Source organism: Geotrypetes seraphini, chromosome 1 (assembly GCF_902459505.1).
Source record: "Geotrypetes seraphini chromosome 1, aGeoSer1.1, whole genome shotgun sequence".
NCBI lineage: Eukaryota > Metazoa > Chordata > Amphibia > Gymnophiona > Dermophiidae > Geotrypetes > Geotrypetes seraphini.
Window position 1 is genome coordinate 125,478,866 of NC_047084.1, and position 18,114 is coordinate 125,496,979.

At 48.6% G+C, this 18,114-nt stretch overlaps 1 protein-coding gene across 3 annotated transcripts in view; it reads left to right on the forward strand.

The window, feature by feature from the left end:
- LOC117357396 overlaps window positions 1-18,114 on the forward strand; it is a 57,407-nt gene that overhangs the window by 13,454 nt on the left and 25,839 nt on the right. For 2 of the 3 annotated variants that reach the window (XM_033937909.1, XM_033937918.1), the window contains exon 2: window positions 17,984-18,071. The gene's annotated coding sequence lies outside the window, so the exon portion shown is untranslated. Of the gene's footprint in view, window positions 1-16,972; window positions 16,994-17,983; window positions 18,072-18,114 lie in introns of those variants that run through there. The other variant, XM_033937926.1, reaches the window with a different exon arrangement.

The window sequence follows — 18,114 nt, forward strand, 5'->3', positions numbered from 1 at the left end:
AAAAACCCAAAGAGTGGCAACATTCTGGAACCCCAAAGACTAACAAAAGATTCTAGAACCCCCAAAGAGTAGCAGCATTCCCCCATGTCTTTCTCGATAACAGACTATGGACTTTTCCTCCAGGAACTTGGCCAAACCTCTTCAGCCCCTCCTTCCACCTGTAGGTATGGCATCTCTCCCACCCACCAACCCCCCTCCCCAGGAAGCAACCGTGGAGGCAACACAGTGAACAGGGCTGCTAATGGCCAGCCCCACCAGCGCCCCCTGCAGACAGACAAGGACATAAGAAGAGCCTCACTGGGTCAGACCAATGGTCCGTCCAGCCAAGTAGCCTGTCCTCAAGGTGGTCAATCCAGGTCCCTAGTACCTGGCAAAAACCCAAAGAGTGGCAACATTCCGGAACCCCAAAGACTAACAAAAGATTCTAGAACCCCCAAAGAGTAGCAGCATTCCCCCATGTCTTTCTCAATAACAGACTATGGACTTTTCCTCCAGGAACTTGGCCAAACCTCTTCAGCCCCTCCTTCCACCTGTAGGTATGGCATCTCTCCCACCCACCAACCCCCCTCCCCAGGAAGCAACCGTGGAGGCAACACAGTGAACAGGGCTGCTAATGGCCAGCCCCACCAGCGCCCCCCTGCAGACAGACAAGGACATACGAAGAGCCTCACTGGGTCAGACCACTGGTCCGTCCAGCCAAGTAGCCTGTCCTCAAGGTGGTCAATCCAGGTCCCTAGTACCTGGCAAAAACCCAAAGAGTGGCAACATTCCGGAACCCCAAAGACTAACAAAAGATTCTAGAACCCCCAAAGAGTAGCAACATTCCATGTGGAATCCCCAAAGAGTAGCAGCATTCCCCCATGTCTTTCTCAATAGCAGACTATGGACTTTTCCTCCAGGAACTTGGCCAAACCTCTTCAGCCCCTCCTTCCACTTGTAGGTATGGCATCTCTCCCACCCACCAACCCCCCTCCCCAGGAAGCAACCGTGGAGGCAACACAGTGAACAGGGCTGCTAATGGCCAGCCCCACCAGCGCCCCCTGCAGACAGACAAGGACATAAGAAGAGCCTCACTGGGTCAGACCAATGGTCCGTCCAGCCAGGTAGCCTGTCCTCAAGGTGGTCAATCCAGGTCCCTAGTACCATGGCAAAAACCCAAAGAGTGGCAACATTCCGGAACTCCAAAGACTAACAAAAGATTCTAGAACCCCCAAAGAGTAGCAGCATTCCCCCATGTCTTTCTCAATAACAGACTATGGACTTTTCCTCCAGGAACTTGGCCAAACCTCTTCAGCCCCTCCTTCCACCTGTAGGTAATGGCATCTCTCCCACCCACCAACCCCCCTCCCCAGGAAGCAACCGTTGAGGCAACGCAGTGAACAGGGCTGCTAATGGCCAGCCCCACCAGCGCCCCCTGCAGACAGACAAGGACATAAGAAGAGCCTCACTGGGTCAGACCAATGGTCCGTCCAGCCAAGTAGCCTGTCCTCAAGGTGGTCAATCCAGGTCCCTAGTACCTGGCAAAAACCCAAAGAGTGGCAACATTCCGGAACCCCAAAGACTAACAAAAGATTCTAGAACCCCCAAAGAGTAGCAGCATTCCCCCATGTCTTTCTCAATAACAGACTATGGACTTTTCCTCCAGGAACTTGGCCAAACCTCTTCAGCCCCTCCTTCCACCTGTAGGTATGGCATCTCTCCCACCCACCAACCCCCCTCCCCAGGAAGCAACCGTGGAGGCAACAGCAGTGAACAGGGCTGCTAATGGCCAGCCCCACCAGCGCCCCCTGCAGACAGACAAGGACATAAGAAGAGCCTCACTGGGTCAGACCAATGGTCCGTCCAGCCAAGTAGCCTGTCCTCAAGGTGGTCAATCCAGGTCCCTAGTACCTGGCAAAAACCCAAAGAGTGGCAACATTCCGGAACCCCAAAGACTAACAAAAGATTCTAGAACCCCCAAAGAGTAGCAGCATTCCCCCATGTCTTTCTCAATAACAGACTATGGACTTTTCCTCCAGGAACTTGGCCAAACCTCTTCAGCCCCTCCTTCCACCTGTAGGTATGGCATCTCTCCCACCCACCAACCCCCATCCCCAGGAAGCAACCGTGGAGGCAACACAGTGAACAGGGCTGCTAATGGCCAGCCCCACCAGCGCCCCCTGCAGACAGACAAGGACATAAGAAGAGCCTCACTGGGTCAGACCAATGGTCCGTCCAGCCAAGTAGCCTGTCCTCAAGGTGGTCAATCCAGGTCCCTAGTACCTGGCAAAAACCCAAAGAGTGGCAACATTCCGGAACCCCAAAGACTAACAAAAGATTCTAGAACCCCCAAAGAGTAGCAACATTCCATGTGGAATCCCCAAAGAGTAGCAGCATTCCCCCATGTCTTTCTCAATAGCAGACTATGGACTTTTCCTCCAGGAACTTGGCCAAACCTCTTCAGCCCCTCCTTCCACCTGTAGGTATGGCATCTCTCCCACCCACCAACCCCCCTCCCCAGGAAGCAACCGTGGAGGCAACACAGTGAACAGGGCTGCTAATGGCCAGCCCCACCAGCTGCCCCCTGCAGACAGACAAGGACATAAGAAGAGCCTCACTGGGTCAGACCAATGGTCCGTCCAGCCAAGTAGCCTGTCCTCAAGGTGGTCAATCCAGGTCCCTAGTACCATGGCAAAAACCCAAAGAGTGGCAACATTCCGGAACCCCAAAGACTAACAAAAGATTCTAGAACCCCCAAAGAGTAGCAGCATTCCCCCATGTCTTTCTCAATAACAGACTATGGACTTTTCCTCCAGGAACTTGGCCAAACCTCTTCAGCCCCTCCTTCCACCTGTAGGTATGGCATCTCTCCCACCCACCAACCCCCCTCCCCAGGAAGCAACCGTGGAGGCAACACAGTGAACAGGGCTGCTAATGGCCAGCCCCACCAGCGCCCCCTGCAGACAGACAAGGACATAAGAAGAGCCTCACTGGGTCAGACCAATGGTCCGTCCAGCCAAGTAGCCTGTCCTCAAGGTGGTCAATCCAGGTCCCTAGTACCTGGCAAAAACCCAAAGAGTGGCAACATTCCGGAACCCCAAAGACTAACAAAAGATTCTAGAACCCCCAAAGAGTAGCAACATTCCATGTGGAATCCCCAAAGAGTAGCAGCATTCCCCCATGTCTTTCTCAATAACAGACTATGGACTTTTCCTCCAGGAACTTGGCCAAACCTCATCAGCCCCTCCTTCCACCTGTAGGTATGGCATCTCTCCCACCCACCAACCCCCCTCCCCAGGAAGCAACCGTGGAGGCAACACAGTGAACAGGACTGCTAATGGCCAGCGCCCCCTGCAGACAGACAAGGACATAAGAAGAGCCTCACTGGGTCAGACCAATGGTCCGTCCAGCCAAGTAGCCTGTCCTCAAGGTGGTCAATCCAGGTCCCTAGTACCTGGCAAAAACCCAAAGAGTGGCAACATTCCGGAACCCCAAAGACTAACAAAAGATTCTAGAACCCCCAAAGAGTAGCAGCATTCCCCCATGTCTTTCTCAATAACAGACTATGGACTTTTCCTCCAGGAACTTGGCCAAACCTCTTCAGCCCCTCCTTCCACCTGTAGGTATGGCATCTCTCCCACCCACCAACCCCCCTCCCCAGGAAGCAACCGTGGAGGCAACACAGTGAACAGGGCTGCTAATGGCCAGCCCCACCAGTGCCCCCTACAGACAGACAAGGACATAAGAAGAGCCTCACTGGGTCAGACCAATGGTCCGTCCAGCCAAGTAGCCTGTCCTCAAGGTGGTCAATCCAGGTCCCTAGTACCAGGCAAAAACCCAAAGAGTGGCAACATTCCGGAACCCCAAAGACTAACAAAAGATTCTAGAACCCCCAAAGAGTAGCAGCATTCCCCCATGTCTTTCTCAATAACAGACTATGGACTTTTCCTCCAGGAACTTGGCCAAACCTCTTCAGCCCCTCCTTCCACCTGTAGGTATGGCATCTCTCCCACCCACCAACCCCCCTCCCCAGGAAGCAGCCGTGGAGGCCACACAGTGAACAGGGCTGCTAATGGCCAGCACCCCCTGCAGACAGACAAGGACATAAGAAGAGCCTCATTGGGTCAGACCAATGGTCCGTCCAGCCAAGTAGCCTGTCCTCAAGGTGGTCAATCCAGGTCCCTAGTACCTGGCAAAAACCCAAAGAGTGCCAACATTCCGAACCCCAAAGACTAACAAAAGATTCTAGAACCCCCAAAGAGTAGCAACATTCTATGTGGAATCCCCAAAGAGTAGCAGCATTCCCCCATGTCTTTCTCAATAACAGACTATGGACTTTTCCTCCAGGAACTTGGCCAAACCTCTTCAGCCCCTCCTTCCACCTGTAGGTATGGCATCTCTCCCACTCACCAACCCCCCTCCCCAGGAAGCAACCATGGAGGCAACACAGTGAACAGGGCTGCTAATGGCCAGCCCCACCAGTGCCTCCTACAGACAGACAAGGACATAAGAAGAGCCTCACTGGGTCAGACCAATGGTCCGTCCAGCCAAGTAGCCTGTCCTCAAGGTGGTCAATCCAGGTCCCTAGTACCTGGCAAAAACCCAAAGAGTGGCAACATTCTGGAACCCCAAAGACTAACAAAAGATTCTAGAACCCCCAAAGAGTAGCAGCATTCCCCCATGTCTTTCTCAATAACAGACTATGGACTTTTCCTCCAGGAACTTGGCCAAACCTCTTCAGCCCCTCCTTCCACCTGTAGGTATGGCATCTCTCCCACCCACCAAACCCCCCTCCCCAGGAAGCAACCATTGAGGCAACACAGTGAACAGGGCTGCTAATGGACAGCCCCACCAGCGCCCCCTGCAGACAGACAAGGACATAAGAAGAGCCTCACTGGGTCAGACCAACGGTCCGTCCAGCCAAGTAGCCCGTCCTCAGGGTGGTCAATCCAGGTCCCTAGTACCTGGCAAAAACCCAAAGAGTGGCAACATTCCGGAACCCCAAAGACTAACAAAAGATTCTAGAACCCCCAAAGAGTAGCAACATTCCATGTGGAATCCCCAAAGAGTAGCAGTATTCCCCCATGTCTTTCTCAATAACAGACTATGGACTTTTCCTCCAGGAACTTGGCCAAACCTCTTCAGCCCCTCCTTCCACCTGTAGGTATGGCATCTCTCCCACCCACCAACCCCCCTCCCCAGGAAGCAGCCGTGGAGGCAACACAGTGAACAGGGCTGCTAATGGCCAGCGCCCCCTGCAGACAGACAAGGAAATAAGAAGAGCCTCACTGGGTCAGACCAACGGTCCGTCCAGCCAAGTAGCCTGTCCTCAAGGTGGTCAATCCAGGTCCCTAGTACCTGGCAAAAACCCAAAGAGGCAACATTCCGGAACCCCAAAGACTAACAAAAGATTCTAGAACCCCCAAAGAGTAGCAACATTCCATGTGGAATCCCCAAAGAGTAGCAGCATTCCCCCATGTCTTTATCAATAACAGACTATGGACTTTTCCTCCAGGAACTTGGCAAACCTTCTCTTCAGCCCCTCCTCCCACCTGCAGGTGTGGCATCTCTCCCACCCACCATCCCCCCCTCCCCAGGAAGCAGCCGTGGAGGCAACACAGTGAACAGGGCTGCTAATGGCCAGCCCCACCAGCGCCCCCTGCAGACAGACAAGGACATAAGAAGAGCCTCACTGGGTCAGACCAATGGTCTGTCCAGCCAAGTAGCCCGTCCTCAAGGTGGTCAATCCAGGTCCCTAGTACCAGGCAAAAACCCAAAGAGTGGCAACATTCCGGAACCCCAAAGACTAACAAAAGATTCTAGTAGCAGCATTCCCCCATGTCTTTCTCAATAACAGACTATGGACTTTTCCTCCAGGAATTTGGCCAAACCTCTTCAGCCCATCCTTCCACCTGTAGGTATGGCATCTCTCCCACCCACCAACCCCCCCTCCCCAGGAAGCAACCGTGGAGGCAACACAGTGAACAGGGCTGCTAATGGCCAGCCCCACCAGCGCCCCCTGCAGACAGACAAGGACATAAGAAGAGCCTCACTGGGTCAGACCAACGGTCCGTCCAGCCAAGTAGCCTGTCCTCAAGGTGGTCAATCCATGTCCCTAGTACCTGGCAAAAACCCAAAGAGTGGCAACATTCCGGAACCCCAAAGACTAACAAAAGATTCTAGAACCCCCAAAGAGTAGCAACATTCCATGTGGAATCCCCAAAGAGTAGCAGCATTCCCCCATGTCTTTCTCAATAACAGACTATGGACTTTTCCTCCAGGAACTTGGCCATACCTTCTCTTCAGCCCCTCCTCCCACCTGCAGGTGTGGCATCTCTCCCACCCACCATCCCCCCTCCCCAGGAAGCAGCCGTGGTGGCAACACAGTGAACAGGGCTGCTAATGGCCAGCCCCACCAGCGCCCCCTGCAGACAGACAAGGACATAAGAAGAGCCTCACTGGGTCAGACCAACGGTCCGTCCAGCCAAGTAGCCTGTCCTCAAGGTGGTCAATCCATGTCCCTAGTACCTGGCAAAAACCCAAAGAGTGGCAACATTCCGGAACCCCAAAGACTAACAAAAGATTCTAGAACCCCCAAAGAGTAGCAACATTCCATGTGGAATCCCCAAAGAGTAGCAGCATTCCCCCATGTCTTTCTCAATAACAGACTATGGACTTTTCCTCCAGGAACTTGGCCAAACCTTCAATCATATCTCCCCTCAGCTGTCTTTTCCAAGCTAAAGAACCCTAACCTTTTTAATCTTTCCTCCTTCAAGAGGAGTTCCATCCCCTTTACCATCTTGGTTGCTCTTCTTTGAACCTTTTCTAGCGCCACTATATCTTTCTTGAGATAAGAAGACCATAATTGAACGCAATACTCCAAATGAGGTCACACCATGGAGCGATACAGGGGCGTTATGACATCCCTTTTTTAGTAATTCCCAGCATCCTGTTTGCTTTTTTGGCCGCCTCCATACATTGGGTGGTAGGTTTCAACGTATTGTCTACAATGACACCCAGATCTTTTTCTTGGGCGCTAATCCCCATGGTGGCCCTAGCATCCGGTAACTGTGATGCAGGTTATTCTTCCCAATGTGCATCGCTTTGCATTTGTCCACATTAAATTTCATCTGCCATTTGGACGCCCAGTCTTCCAATTTCCTAAGGTCCGCCCTCAATTTTTCACAATCCACATGTGTTTTAACAACTTTGAACAGTTTAGTGTCACCTGTAAATTTAATCACCCCACTCATCGTTCCAATTTCCAAATCCTTTATAAATAAGTTAAATAGCACTGGTCCCAGTATAGTCCACTACGGCACTCCACTGCTTACTCTTCTTCATTAAGAAAAATGACCATTTAACCCTACCCTCTGTTTTCTATCCTTTAACCAATTCCTTATCCACAATTGAACTTTGCCACCTATCCCATGACACTTTAATTTTCTCAGGAGCCTCTCGTGAGGAACTTTATCAAAAGCTTTCTGAAAATGTAGATATGGAGATATGTGAATGAAAACTAGAGTGTTATCTATTGTTACATCCAGAATTTTGGTTATCCCAGGACAAGCAGGCAGCCTATTCTCACATATGGGTGACATCACCAACGGAACCCGGATGCGGAAGCCTCGCAAGCAGACTTGCTTGAAGAAACCAGAAGTTTTAACTCGACCGCACCGCGCATGCGCGAGTGCCTTCCCGCCCAGCGTAGGGCGCGTCTCCTCAGTTCTCAGTTTTCCATGGAGCCGAGAAGTCCGTCTTTGACTCTCTGCATTTAACTTTGTTACTTCGTGCCTTCTCTGAACCACGGTTTGTATTTGTTTCTTCACGAATCGCTGTTCTTCCTTTATTTCTTTTATTTCTAGTTAAAAAAAAAATTTTTCAATCTTCTGTCCGTCTGCTGGGGCAGGCCGCTCGACCCCAGCCCAAGGGCTTCGATTTTGTGGCGGCTGTTTTTCCTTCTATGTCCCGAAGTGCGCGATTTCCCTTATGGACCCACACAGTCGGTGCTTCAAGTGCCTTGGGCCAGAACATCACCCGAAGTCGTGCGAGCGCTGTGCTACTCTTCAACCTCGAGCCCTTAAACGTCGTCATCTTTTGGTAGAGATGTTCGGGATGGATTCTTCCTCCGATCCCTCAACTTCGAAGGTGCCTTCGACCGAGACTCCTGCTTCTACTGCTTCCACCTCGAGCCTCTTCAGACCTTCGTTGTTTGCAGCGGCTCTCTCTTCGACCACATCTGCTGTATCTTCCCCTGTTGCCTCAGGTCAGATAGCTCAGCAGAAAGTTCCAACGGTGGTGCTTAAAGTGCCTAAGATTTCCAAGTCGAAGCACATTTACACTGCCTCGGTGGAACCTCCAGCCAAAGCAGGTGGTCCAGTTTCAGACGCGGATCCATCCTTGCCGGCTTCTTTCCAGACCATGTTGGAGAAGCAATTCATTCAGTTCCTTACTAATATGGGACCGAAGCTTCTTCCTCTCATCCAGCCTGGGCATTCAGCAGACTCCCAAGAGGTCGAGCAGCTTCCTTTGCCTCAGTCTGAGCTTACGCACTCTTTTCAGGGAGCAGAGTCTCTGCGAGTGTCTGGTCTGGCATCTAAGCACACGAAACAAGGAGCAGAATCTTTGCAAGTGCCTCAGCAGGAATCCTCGCACTCTTTACAAGGAGCAGAGTCTTTGGGAGTGCATCGAGTTTCCTCCACCAAGCCTCTGGAGCTTCGATCTACAGCCTCCATCCCTATCCATTCTTTGGTGGCATCGGCTACTTTTGTCTCCGAGGTGAAGTCTCCTCGATCTTTGAGATCTGCTTCCAAGCATCGTTCTCACCGGCGATCGAGGCCTTCATAGAGGCATACTTCCCAGCATAGTTCTTCTTCTAAAGAACGTCCCTCTTCAACTAAGCCTCAATCTACTCCTACTTCGACTAAGACCGCCGACTCCTCGCTCGAGGTCTCCACTTCCGCACCTCGAGGATGCAGCGGTTTCGATTGCTTCGTCCAAGTCTCCATATTCTTTGATGCCTTTTTTCCTGCCGAAGCTTCATCTTCGACCCAGACTGCTTCGACATCCTCGAGTCCTTCTAGAGGCAAAGCATTGGCGGATCAGCTATCTTTCTCATCTTTTCTTCGTCAGATGGCTGTTGACTTGGATCTTCAATTAGATGCTGGTTCCAAATATTCTAAGGAATACCTCAAAGCCATGCATCTCCCTCAGCCTCCGGCAGAGTCACTTAAGCTTCCTCTTCACAAACTTTTGTCTCAGATTTTTGGTCGATGCCTAGAGACCCCTTATACCATACCGGCTGTTCAGGCAAATTGGATTCTAGGTATAAAACTGCACATCGCAAAGGGTTTGATAACTCACAGTTATCTCATCAATCCCTGCTTGTCGAGTCCTGTTGAAGAGGTCCCATCCTTCCAAGGTTTATGCCACTGTTCCTCTTGGAAGGGAAGGGAAAACTATGGATAAATTTGGACGTTGCATCTATCAAAATGCCATAATGTCCTCTACAGTCCTCAATTATAATTTTCATTTTATTACTTATTTTGAGTTCCTCATCACTCTATTACCAAAATTCTTGAATTATTTGGATACTCAAAAGCACTTTGAATTTCAGGAAGTTCTTGCTTCTTTATCACAACTCCGATTACATCTCTTCCAGTCATCTTATGATGCCTTTGAGTTGTCTTTGAGCTATAGAGCAGCTGCTTGCTCTATAGCTATGCACCGCCTTGCCTGGCTTCGTACCATTGACATGGACCCTAATCTTCAGGATCACTTGGCTAATATTCCTTGTGCAGGCAATGACCTCTTTGATGAATCTATTGAGGCAACCACCAAGAAATTGTCTGAACATGAAAAATCATTTGCTTCTATTGTCAGACCTAAGCCAAAGCCAGCTCCTGCCAAACCTACACATCCTGCTCCTATCTATCAACGACGTTTTGCTCCAAGGACAGCTCCTTACAATCGCCCTCCTCTTAAAAAACCACAGCCTCAGAAGCAACAAAAACCTCAACCTTCTGCTGCACCTAAGGCTACTCAGCCTTTTTGACTGTTTAAAACAGAGCATAACCTCCACCGTTCTGTCTCTTGACTTCTGTCTTCATCATTTTTACCACCGATGGATGGCAATTACATCCAACCTCTGGGTACTGACCATCATCAGAGAAGGATACTCTCTTAATTTCACTCAGATTCCACCAGAGTTTCCTCCAAGAGAGTATCATTCCAATCCTTCCCAGACCGCCCTTCTTCTTCAGGAAGCTCAAGCTCTGCTTCGTCTCCATGCCATTGAACCAGTTCCTCTGGAACAGCAGAACAGGGGTTTTTACTCCCGTTACTTGTTCTGAAGAAGACGGGCGATCTGCGGCCCATTCTGGATCTCGGGGCTCTCAACAAATTTTTAGTCAAAGAAAAATTTTGAATGTTGTCCCTGGCATCCCTTTATCCCCTTCTCGAGCAGAACAACTGGTTATGCTCTCTAGATCTCGAGGAAGCCTACACTCATATTCCCATTCATCCGGCCTCCTGGCAATATCTCAGATTTCGGGTGGGGAATCTGCATTATCAATACAGAGTGCTGACATTCGGCCTGGCTTCATCTCCCAGAGTGTTCACCAAGTGCCTGGTAGTGGTAGCAGCAGCTCTGAGGAACCATGGTCTTCAAGTATTTCCCTACCTCGATGACTGGCTCATCAAAGATTCAACATCTCAAGGGGTTATTGTAGCGACCCAACGGACTACCTGGTTCCTACAAAGTTTGGGATTCGAAATCAACTTTCCCAAATCTCAACTTCAGCTCTCACAGAATCTACAATTCATCGGCGCTATTCTGGATACTATCCAACTCAGAGCATTCCTTCCACAACAACGTCTGGAAGCTCTTCTTCAACTCTGTCATACAATGTCTTCCCGCTCTTCAATCTCAACAAGACACATGATGGTACTTCTGGGTCACATGGCCTCCACAGTACACGTGACTCCTTTTGCCAGACTTCACCTCAGAATTCCTCAGTGGACCCTGGCATCTCAATGGATGCAGGTTTGTGACCCACTTTCTCGACACATAACAGTCACTCTTTCATTGAAGCAGTCTCTCCGTTGGTGGATGCTCTCTTCCAATCTCTCCAGAGGCTTGCTTTTTCAAATCCCCCCCCCCCATCAGAAGGTCCTCATGACTGATTCTTCAACCTATGCTTGGGGCGCTCATCTCGATGGTCTCCGTAGACAAGGCCACTGGACCAGTATGGATCGTCAGTGTCATATCAATCTGTTGGAACTCAGAGCAATCCTCAAGGCTCTCAACTCTTTCCAACATCTTCTTCACGACCAGGTAGTCCTCATTCGCACAGACAACCAAGTCGCCATGTATTATGTCAACAAACAGGGAGGGACGGGATCTGCCTTCCTTTGTCAAGAAGCTCTGAAGGTTTGGGACTGGGCTATCCGCCACAACACCTTCTTCAAAGCTGTCTACATCCAAGGGGTGAAAAATTGCTTGGCGTACACCTTGAGTCGTCTTCTGCAACCTCATGAATGGACACTCCGTTCCTCGCCTCTTCATCACATTTTTTTGCAGTGGGGAACGCCTCAAATAGACCTCTTTGCAGCTCCCCACAACTACAAATTGCCTCAGTTCTGCTCCAGGATATATTGTCCTCATCGCCTCGAGGCAGATGCTTTTCTCCTGGAATGGCAGAATCTCTTCCTCTCCCTTCTACTTCAACTCAGCAGCAGGGAGCCATACCTTCTACCAGTTTTTCCATCTCTGCTTACACAGAGTCAGGGATCTCTGCTTCATCCCAACCTGCAGTCTCTACACCTGACAGCTTGGTACCTCTCAACATGACTCCTCTGCAGTTTTCTCAACCTGTCAGACATTTTAGAGGCTTATAGGAAACCTACCACTAGACAATGCTATCACCAAAAATGGACTAGATTTTCTACGTGGTGTTTTTCTCATGATAAGGAGCCCCAACATTCCTTATCTTCTGTTTTGGATTATCTTTTGCACTTATCGGCTTCTGGCCTCAAATCTACATCGATCCGAGTCCATCTCAGTGCAATTGCAGCTTTCCATCAGCCTATCGAAGGGAAACCACTCTCTGCTCATCCGGTGGTTTCCAGATTAATGAAAGGACTTTTCAATGTCAAACCTCCTCTCAAACTGCCTCCTGTGGTTTGGGACCTCAATGTTGTCCTCGCTCAACTGATGAAGCCTCCATTTGAACCAATTGACAAGGCTCATCTCAAGTATCTCACTTGGAAAGTAGTGTTTCTCATTGCCCTCACTTCTGCTCGATGAGTCAGTGAGCTGCAAGCTTTAGTTGCTGATCCACCTTTCACAGTGTTTCATCATGACAAGGTGGTCCTCCATACTCATCCAAAATTCCTTCCTAAAGTGGTATCGGAATTTCATCTCAATCAATCTATTGTTTTCCAGTGTTCTTTCTGAAGCCTCATTCTCATCCTGGAGAAGTAGTTCTTCATACTCTGAACTGTAAACGTGCTTTGGCCTTCTATTTGGAACGCACCAAACCATACAGAACTGCTCCTCAACTTTTTGTCTCCTTTGATCCAAATAAGTTGGAACATCCTATTTCTAAGCGTACCATCTCCAACTCATTCTGCTATGCCCAGGCTGGATTACCCCTACACAGTAAAGTCACAGCCCATAAAATCAGAACAATGGCAGCTTAAGTAGCTTTCCTCAGATCTACACCTATTGAGGAGATTTACAAGGCTGCTACTTGGTCCTCGGTTCATACTTTTACGTCTCACTATTGTCTGGATACTTTCTCCAGACAGGATGGACAGTTTGGCCAAACAGTATTACAAAATTTATTCTCCTAAATTGCCAACATTCCCACCATCCCATTCTGGTTAGCTTGGAGGTCACCCATATGTGAGAATAGGCTGCCTACTTGTCCTGGGATAAAGCACAATTACTTACCGTAACAGGTGTTATCCAGGGACAGCAGGCAGCTATTCTCACAACCCACCCACCTCCCCTGGTTGGCTTCTCTGCTAGCCATCTGAACTGAGGAGACGCGCCCTGCGCTGGGCGGGAAGGCACTCGCGCATGTGAACCTGGCTAGAGGAAACGAAAAATGCCTGTATCTTAGTGTGGTATACAGACCTCCAAGACAACAGGAAGACAAGGATATGGAATTAATCGAAGACATAGAAAACATCACTTTGCATGGGGACACAGTACTGTTAGGGGACTTCAATATGCCCGATGCAGATTGGAACGCACTTTCCGCAACAACCAGTGGCAGCAGAAGGTTGTTAACCTCCTTAAAGGGTGCACGGCTCAAACAGTTGGTTTTGGAGCCCACTAGGGACCAGGCAATACTGGACTTGGTACTCACCAACGGAGAAAGCTTATCGGAAGTTTCGGTAGGTGATTCACTGGCCTCCAGCGACCATAACATGGTTTGGTTCAACCTTAGGAAAGGTTTCACCAGATCAAACACAACAACAAAGGTCCTCAACTTTCGGGGCACTGACTTCAAACGCATGGGAGATTTCGTCCGTCGGGCGCTGCAAGACCAAGCTGAAACCAATAATGTAGAGGCTATGTGGTCAAACCTGAAATCTACCCTGAAGCAACAAATCAGTAAAACAGATCAGATAAAAACAGTAAGTAAACGACGGAGAAATAACAGACCCCAGTGGTTCACTACAGAAATCTCGGACCTCGTTAAAAAAAAGAAAAAAACATTTGTTTCCTACAAACAATCAGGAAGAGGAGAGGCAAAAGAAGACTATCTGGCCAGGTCCAAAGCTGTCAAAATGGCAGTCAGAGAGGCCAAGCTTCGAATAGAAGAGAATCTAGCAAAGGACATTAAGAAAGGGGATAAATCCTTCTTCAGGTACATCAGTGATAGGAAAAGAAACACAGATGGGATAGTACGCCTTAGGAAAGCAGACGGGACTTATGCAGAATCAGATTCCGATAAAGCCGAACTACTAAACGAATACTTCTGCTCAGTCTTTACCTGCGAGGTACCGAGGTCCGGTCCACAGTTGTAAGCCAGGCAAAGCTCAGAAGACCCGTTCTGGAATTTCGAGTTTACACCCAGCAGCGTCTACTGCGAACTATCAAGACTCAAAGTGAACAAAGCCATGGGACCGGACAATCTACACCCAAGGGTGCTTAGAGAGCTGTGTGATGTCCTGGCAGAGCTGGTATTCGTGCTCTTCAATGTTTCCTTGAGTACGGGAAGAGTCCCCTTGGACTGGAAAACAGCTAATGTCATCCCACTCCACAAAAAGGGCTGCAGGACAGAAGCTGAGAATTACAGACCGGTGAGTCTCACATCCATAGTGAGTAAACTCATGGAAACACTAATTAAGCATAAATTAGATACAATCCTGGACGAGAAGAATCTACGGGATCCCTGCCAACATGGATTTACCAAGGAAAGGTCCTACCAATCCAATTTAATTAGCTTCTTTGACTGGGTAACAAGGAAGCTGGATGTGGGGGAGTCCCTAGACGTCGTGTACTTGGACTTTAGTAAAGCTTTTGATAGCGTCCCACACTGCAGACTATTGAGCAAGATGAAATCAATAGGACTGGGAGAAACATTAACTGCATGGGTCAATGATTGGCTAAACGGTAGACTTCAGAGAGTGGTGGTGAACGGTGCCCCTTCAAAAACGTCGGAGGTGACCAGTGGAGTACTGCAGGACTCGGTCTTAGGCCCGATCATTTTCAACATATTCGTAGGAGATCTGACTAACGGGCTTCAGGGTAAAATCACATTATTCGCCGATGATGGCAAACTATGCAACATAAGTAAGAGCACTTTGCCAGACAGTATGACGCAGAACCTACTTCTATTGGAATATTGGTCCTCGACTTGGCAGCTAAGCTTCAATGCTAAAAAATGTAAGGTCATGCACCTTGGCAGCAGGAATCCGTGCAGAACTTACACACTAAATGGTGAGACCTTAGCTAGGACTAAGGCAGAATGTGATTTGGGGGTGATCATTAGCGAAGACATGAATACTGCCAATCAAGTGGAGAAGGCTTCATCAAAGGCAAGACAAATGATGGGTTGTATCCATAGAAGTTTTATCAGCCGGAAGCCCAAAGTTATAATGCCGTTGTACAGATCCATGGTGAGGCCTCATTTTATCTGCAAGGATCTGCAAAAGTTAGAGGAATGGTCTAATATCTGGCAACTAAAATTCAATGCACAGAAGTGCAGAGTAATGCATTAGAAATCAGAAGGAGCCATATGTGCTGGGAGGTTCTCACGCAGCAGTGAGACGTGAAGCTGCGTTCCAGTTTTCCACCACTCTCTGGGTAAAGAAGAACTTCCTTACGTTTGTACGGAATCTATTCCCTTTCAACTTTAGAGAGGGCCCTCTCATCACTGGCATGCTTTATACAGCTTAGAGCACGTACTAATTGCATGAGTAAACCTCTGTCTAGCTGCTGCACATCACATCAGGGAACTGAGGACATCATTATTAGCTTGTATGCATGGATGGGGAGAGGGACCTTTGGGGATAGAGTCTGAAGATCTAAAGGCAAAGGACAGTGTGACAAGGCGGTGGCTATTGCCAGAAGGATGCTAGGCTGTATAGAGAGAGGCGTAACTAGTGGAAGAAAGAAGGTGTTGATGCTCCTGTACAGATCATTGGTGAGGCCGCACTTGGAGTATTGTGTTCAATTTTGGAGATCGTATCTGGCAAAGGACATAAGAAGACTTGAAGCGGTCCAGAGGAGGACAACGAAAATGGTAGGAGGTTTGCACCTAAAGACCTATGAGGAGAGACTGAAAGCCCTCAATATGTATACCTTAGAGCAGTGGTCCCCAACCCTGTCCTGGAGGACCACCAGGCCAATCGGGTTTTTAGGCTAGCCCTAATGAATATACATGAAGCAGATTTGCATGCCTGTCACTTCCATTATATGCAAATCTATCATGCATATTCATTAGGGCTAGCCTGAAAACCCAATTGGCCTGGTGGTCCTCCAGGACAGGGTTGGGGACTACTGCCTTAGAGGAAAGGAGGGCAGGGGAAATATGGGATAAAGACTATCCTTTTCTCAAACTACTTCAACTGAAATGATGAAATGGATAGAGAGAGGGAATTAGAACTTTCAGGGATGCATGCAAATAGATGATAGTTAGTTGAAATGGCGAACTTCCTTAAGAGAGATGTAAAAGTGTATCATGTATTTAGTGACAATGTGACGGGGGTGATCATTAACGATGACATGAAGACTGCCAATCAAGTGGAGAAAGCTTCATCCAGGGCTAGACAAATCATGGGCTGTATCCGTAGAAGTTTCGACAGCCATAAGCCCGAGGTCATAATTCTGTTGTACAGATCCATGGTGAGGCCTCATCTGGAATATTGTGTACAATTCTGGAGGCCACATTACCAAAAAGATGTGCTGAGAGTTGAGTCGGTTCAACAAATGGCCACCAAGATGGTCTCGGGACTCAAAGATCCCCCGTATGAGGAAAGGCTGAATAAATTGCAAGGAACGTAGAAAGAGAGAGGAGACATGATAGAGACGTTTAAATATATCACGGGCTGTATTGAGGTGGAGGATGATATTTTCTTTCTTAAAGGTCCCTCGGCCACAAGAGGGCATCCGCTGAAAATCGGGGGTGGGAAATTTCATGGCGACACCAGGAAGTATTTCTTCACCAAATGGGTGGTTGATCATTGGAATAATCTTCCGCGTCAGGTGATTGAGGCTAGCAACGTGCCGGATTTTAAGAGGAAATGGGATACACATGTGGGATCTCTAGGGGGGTTAAAATCAAGGGGGGGTAGGTCATTGGAGTGGGCAGACTTGATGGGATTATGGCCCTTTTCTGCCATCATCTTCTATGTTTCTATGTGCAGTGAGGGCGACTCAAAACTTTGAATTTCTTCAAGCAAGTCTGCTTGCAAGGCATCCGCATCCGGGCTCCGTCAATGACGTCACCCATATTTGAGAATAGCTGCCTGCTGTCCCTGGATAACACCTGTTACGGTAAGTAACTGCTTTTTAGATGAAAATTGTAGAGGGACTCCTTTCATAAAGTGTTTTCTGGTAGATTTTTTGAGGAAAAAAAGTAAGACTGCTGTCTTTTGAGAGTTAGCCTTGAGCTTATTTACCATGAGCCAGTCTGCAATAGTTTCCAACACTGCAGAAATTGATGACTAGGATGCAAGAGAATGTGTATCGCATCTGGTTGTGTCACTGAATGTTGGTGCTAGACTAAGGGTTCCTTTTATGAAGCCGTGTTAGGCTTTCTTTTATCGCCAGCCGTGGCCATATTAGCTCCAACATTCATACGAATTTCTATTCGCATCGGAACTTATACCACCGTTGCTGGCGATTGAAAAAAAGCCTAATATGGCTTCGTAAAAGGGGGCTAAGTTAGCATGGTTTAACCAGGTAGGAACTTTCATATCCAGTTAAATCACCACCACCCCCAAATTTACTTTTCAAGCAAAGATTTATTGCTTTTTTTGTAGTGGTGATCATCAGCCAGTCAGGTGTTCAAGAGCTTTTTCAAATGCGGTCCAAGATGTACATATTCAGGGGGTGGGGGGGGGGATGTGAGGTGTTGGTTTTATTTTTGGAAATCGGTTGAAACAGTTATTTCATCAGCATTTTGTCCAGCATCACACATGCACTTGAACATTACAAACATTTTCTCCATTTGTGTGAAGAAAAGCATAAATGTGCCCATTTGTATGACCCAGGTCCAGTGTTGACCCTTAAGAACATAAGAATAGCCTTACTGGGTTAGACCAATGGTCCATCAAGCCCAGTAGCCCATTCTCACGGTGGCCAAAACCCAAGGAGTAGCAATATTCCATGCTACCAATGCAGGGCAACCAGTGGCTTCCCCCATGTCTTTCTAAATAACAGACTATGGCCTATTCCTCCAGGAACTTGTCCAAACCTTTCTTAAAACCATGGGTTCTACTAGCAGTTTCCTGAGGAGTTTTTCTCTCTGTTGGTCTTTTGCAGACTCCTGTGCTTTGATGCTGGTCTCTCTGTTCCTGCGTTGGCTGCTACTGAATGTGCTAATGAGAGATGTGTAACCCTTCTCAAACAGGTGGGAGAATGCACTGGTCCGAGGGCTAATGGATCTGAATGGC